We start from the raw sequence: 6,000 nt of genomic DNA, 5'->3' as shown, positions 1-6,000 counted from the left end.
CATATTGATAACTTAACATTACAAATGCAGCTCCTGCTGCTTTTATTGATTTGGTCTCACTTTACTCAATATGTTCATGCTGGAGGATGGTTATGCAATGCATGCTGTAAGATGTTTTGCTGACAACAAAACCATTCTTCAGATCAGATGACAGGCATGAACAATCAAAGCCAGATGAATACGGGAGGACACATGAGAGATTATGACACAGACTGTTTCTGATTAATATGAAAATTCAACTGAAATACAACTTAGGAAACTATTGAACTTCTGCTACAGTATAAGGTGATTAAAAGCCATTTTATACAGTCACCCTGACCAAAACAGATCTTTTTATGTTTTCTATCTACAATCATGCAGTACCATAAAATGACAATACATGAACGTTGCCCTGAATTTCTCTGGGGCTGCCACCCCTAAATTCAATTGGGTTCCAGAGCCCCAAGCCTTTATGCACTGGTCTGCTGTGTTTAGTAGATGTATTAGAGACCCACAATGATGAAAGAGTTAAACAAGAGTGACCTATAGCTGTGCAGTATCTGATTACAATATAAACTACATTCTCCATGCTTCCCATGCTTGCTATACTGGCTCCAGGCATATGTATGCACAGCTGCTGAAATTAGAAACGTTTGAAGTTTTATTATTATTTTTTTTTTTTGCTTTGTTCTACTGTGCTGAAACCCCTAATAGATTACACTGCTGATTTTATAGAAATGTATTCATTTTCAACCTCTGATCTGTATGCATATGCAATACTACACAAGGTTTATCTATACGTGTACAGCACTGCCGCAACGTCCCATTCAGCCCTATCTGTGGCTTTAGATCCACACCACAAATCTCTTAGTCATAAAATAACCACAAGTACACACCCCTTCTTTACCTTACCTTTATCTCTTTGTTACCTTCCAGCTTTATTTTACCTTATATTTTTATTTTACCTTTATTTTTTTATATATATATATATATATCTGCCTTTTGCTTTATTTCACTCATTCACATGTTGACATATTCACATCACTTTTTTACATTACTAAGTCATACATTCTCCCTCCCTTGCCTGCTTAATTGTGGTGGGGTGCTCACCCCTTTAATCTATATATTATTTAGTTTTATTGTTATGATGTATTTCTGTTATATATATATATATATATACTATTTTTATATTATTTGTTTTGGATCAGCAGGACGGGGGTTAAATTCTTCTCTGCCAGAAATGTGGCTGGAGCCTTAATTGGGTAATTGTTAATTATTGATTAATTGGGCTCCAGCCACATACTATAAAAACCGGGAGGGATCGTTTGTCTGGGTGAAGTATGGCGGGCGGGCAGGCAGGCAGGCAGGCAGGCAGGCAGGCAGGCAGGCAGGCAGGCAGGCAGGCAGGCAGGCAGGCAGGCAGGCAGGCAGGCAGGCAGGCAGGCAGGCAGGCAGGCAGGCAGGCAGGCAGGCAGGCAGGGCAGGCAGGCAGGCAGGCAGGCAGGCAGGCAGGCAGGCAGGGATTTTGAGGAAACTTTTTTTGTGTGTATTTGAAAAGTGTATTTATTATTTATTTATTTTTTTTGCTGAATAAATACAAGAGCAGTTTCACCCCGCAATACCTTTTTGTTTGTGTGCTTCTTCCTGATGTCACCCCACAAGCCAGCCTGAAGTACAGTACATCCAGCCAGAACTGGCCTATTACAACCTATACAAGTCAATGTCTAATGTGTGCAATAACCAGAAATACTTCCAGTCTAACATTTGTTGTAGGATTTTATATTTTTATACTTGTCACAAAATACTTCAAATGTAAACCTGGTTGTCTGAATAAGATCAAAGAACAATCGTCACAGGACATTTCTTTCAGAAAGTATAATCTGATTCCTAGTCTTTGTATCTGCATGAATAAAGGAATACTAAATGCAAATCTACCAAAGCAATAACAAACAGCATCTTTATTTTAACGACTTTCTCGTGATGAAAAAAAAAACAAAAAACCAGGAACACAAAAAGAATTGAACATGTTGGTTTACAGCAGCCCTAATCAAACCCATTGAGATAACATTATAATACTACTATTCAGAAAAAAAACAGAAGCATTAAAATGAAACAATTTTTCCTTTGTATCCTGAAATATAGTCGTTTAAAAGCTTGAAGGTATTTTTCCGGTACTCTGTTAACCATTATGAAGCGTTCAGATCTAAAACAACAGATTCCCGGTACTTTTAACCTCTTCTTTCACGTTAACCAAGCAGACCTCCAATCCCAGAGTAATTGCTAAAGCAGAAGAGGATTGGCTAACACAACACTGGGGCACTGCAATCTGCCCGGCAGAGCCCGGTGTTTGGAAACGTACGTCCAGAGGCTTTTGCTCACCCCACTAAAGGAAATGCCACACATTGCAGCTCAAGTACAAGTTATTCAGTGCATAGAAACAAGCCTGCGCTGTGTTCTCCTAATAGCTTACACATAGCAACCTCTGATATTGCATGTCAACCAATCCAACAGTAAAGCAGGCTGAAGCTGAGGTAGTTGTGGGCTACGTGTGGAAAACAAGTTTATAGATTACAAGAAATACCTACCTTTATTCATAAAACTTCCCGGAACACTCGGTTCCGAAGTTCCGTTTCTCATGAAAATGATACACCTAAAACTATGTGTGTATTACTGAAAAAACCTACCCAACCAACCTTTAAATACCTTTATTGATCAAACGGTCTTAGAAGCTAATTTCAACTGTTTGACACAATGTTACAAGATTCATCACAGTTGTAATTAAACATAGTTACAAAGTACATTTTTCTGTACACCAGTAAGTAAGCTCCTTCACCAGTAAGTAAGCTCCTTCACCAGTAAGTAAGCTCCTTCACCAGTTGTCAATAGAATACTGTGCACAACTTCAGACACTTTGGGAAATACCATGCACTGTCATTTCAATTTTCCTCCCATAATTCTGGCCAAATTACCACAGCTTAGTAACTGAGGCACTACGTGGCAAGTAAAAATCAAATTTAAGGTAAAAAAAAAGAAAAAAGAAAAAAGAAAAACACCTTAAAGGGGAAGCAATTTTTTTGACAAAATATCCAATTTATTTTCTAAGGTGTAAAAGTTCAAGGCAGCACTAAATCGTGAAAGTTGCAGTCACAGGGGTCTTATTTACAAAATGTTTTCTCCAGTTGCATCTTCTTTTTTATTTTATCTGTGTCTAAAAACACCACACCTACATTTTATCTATGTAGCGTCAATCCACTTGTAATTAAAGTTGGACACTGCCTCTGATTAGGCAGGCCCATTAAATCTATAGTGTAGATGGGCTCAGAGTTCTGTGATTGAATGGAACCTGACTGACTGAGCATTGGGCTCAGTCTCAGAACTGGTAGACTGCCATCTAAATTCCTGGGAAACTCGTGATGTGGGAAGAGTACATGTTTGGAGGCTGTGTGGTCCAGTGGTTAAAGAAAGGAGCTTGTAACCAGGAGGTCTCTGGTTCAAATCCTGGCTCACTCACTGTGTGACCCTGAGCAAGTCATTTAAACTCCTTGTGCTCTGTCTTTTGGGTAAGTGACTTAGCAGCTGCTGTATTGTTCACACACCCTAGTCTCTGTTGGAGTGCAACAGGGTTGCTTATTCAATACAGTACTTCCCTAAATGACACATGCCTCAGCTATTATATTCTAGCTTTGAACAAGATCGAGTATATTATATTTATGATATCCTCTTTACTGAAAGGTATAGGTCTTAAACTTTACATTTTAAAGCTTTTTTGTTTTTTGAAAATTATACGGATCAGTCAGTTTTTATTCTTTCATGCAGCACTTCTTTTTTTAACAATGCTTGCCAGGTGCTGTGATCTTATGATATTGATGATGTCATTTGTATGATGCAATGCCACAGCTATGTAAAAACTGCTGGGGAGGAATCTGGTGGTAGGCCTAAGTATTCAGTAGCAGTGACTCACACAGTTCTGTAGCTCTGATATCTTGTGACTTGGAGTTGAGGAATGAAGGAGTGCAGCTATCATCTGATAAACTCCAATTTAAAATAAACACTGATTGTAAACATCATGCTTTTTCTGTGAGCTCTTTAATTCAATGGCTGGCACTGGCCCATTATAACTCGAGGCTATAAAATGGCACATCTCTATTTAAAGAGTACAGATATGGCCAAAAGTTTGGCTTCACCCTATATAATTAACTAATTTTGATTCATAAAGTAGAATTAAATCTAACTAATTTTATGTTAACATATTGAATTATACACTGCTTTGTAGTTCTCCATAGTCCTTAACAAAAAAAAAAAAAGACACAAATTTAAAAAATGTGACATTTTGAAATCTAACATGAGATACTGTACTACTATTATGGCTTCCGGTATACTTTTGTGATATCATGTCTCAACCCTAAAATTGTAGGTGATGCCAAACGTTTGGCTAAAGCTGTGTGTCCTTTATATCTTTCTTTCAGGTCTCTTCCTGTTGAATGCTATTTGCAGTCACTGCGAGGGATTCCGGGTTTTGTTATTCCCATACAGAGTTCTCATTTTCTCTAAATCTGCCTTTACTTGGCTTGGAGATTACTTTGAGCTTGTCTGGAGAACGCTGAGGTCTGGGACTATCAGCATTCCTCATTTCGCTAAAGTCATGTCACAGCTCTGTTAGTCACATTGCCACATTTGAATGAAACAAGGAAGGTTGTTCACTGCCAGTACTTAGGACACTTAGGATAGAATGACCATTACTCTCCAAATGCAATTCCACAGCATGAACTGCTTAAGTGACTAATTAGAGTTTGATGAGTTTCTGATTTTTTTTAAATGTAATTCACTATAAATATCTCTGTACTGCAGCAGTCTAACTGTAACAGAGCTTCTGTAAATTTACCAGTTAACAATATTTTTTGTTCTGTAAATGTACAGAGTAACATGGGTGGTTTGCATTTTCCTGTACTGCTATAGTGCTTAGAGATATATTTTAGTATAGAGAAGAAATCCTAATCTGTTAAGTGTTCAGCTGTTAATATACATTAAGAACCCTCAAGTAGAACCTTGTATGAGTTACCCAAGGATTCTAATCACAGCATTGTGCAGATAGGGAAACACAGGCCTTTGTGAATTATCTTCTAGTTTGTAATGGGGGTATGCTGCATTTACTGCAGCACACCACAACACAACCGAGCTACAGTGTCAGTGTCTACATCACTTGAGAAGTGCACTACTCACAGTTAATGTGGATTGAGATGGAGGCAGCTGGATGAGAGACTGAAAATGCAGGTATTTACACAAATTGCTATATAATTAACCCTTTTCACATCAGGTTTGCTATCTCAGACCCTTATCGAGGGCTTAGAACCAGAGGGACGTAAGTGACATTTTCATAATTTTACAAGAGAGCAAAAATAATATTTGGATTGTTTGTGTTCAATTTATCAGTACATGCACAGTATCAATACAATTTTGAAGAAAATTGAATTTGAAACTTCAAAAAGTAAGAATAAGCACCAGAAATTTTGCTTAAAAGTTAAATTTTCCATAATAACACATTGAAATGAATACCCATTGCAGATTAAAGTGTGGTTTTCTTCACTATTTCTATCCCAGACTTGTTTTTCATCAATTTAATAACAATTTGTAAATCAATATGTATCTTTAAAATATAAATGTTCACATATTTCATAAATTATACTAAAAATACTACTGTAAAATATCATTAAAAAATTTTATACAATTGACATGATCTGGTTCTTATTCTGTAGTGAATTCATTTCTTGAATCCTCAATTTAACTGAGTAAAATAGCTACAAAAGTTAGATATTGTTTTACACAAAGCTTTATTTTACAGCTTTTTTTCAGCCATATTGACTCATCTGCTGCCACTCAGCCATCCCACAATGCAACACTTGGTGCCAGGAGTGCACTAAGTTTACCTCAATTGTGCAGTTTTGTCTTTACTACTTTTGCACTTTATTCAGTGCAGTTTGTGATTTCAGTTAGGTCATTTTGGTATTAAATAGATCTCATCAA

The sequence above is a fragment of the Polyodon spathula genome, chromosome 11 (assembly GCF_017654505.1).
Source record: "Polyodon spathula isolate WHYD16114869_AA chromosome 11, ASM1765450v1, whole genome shotgun sequence".
NCBI classification, from domain to species: domain Eukaryota; kingdom Metazoa; phylum Chordata; class Actinopteri; order Acipenseriformes; family Polyodontidae; genus Polyodon; species Polyodon spathula.
Note: the sequence above shows the minus strand (reverse complement) of the source record.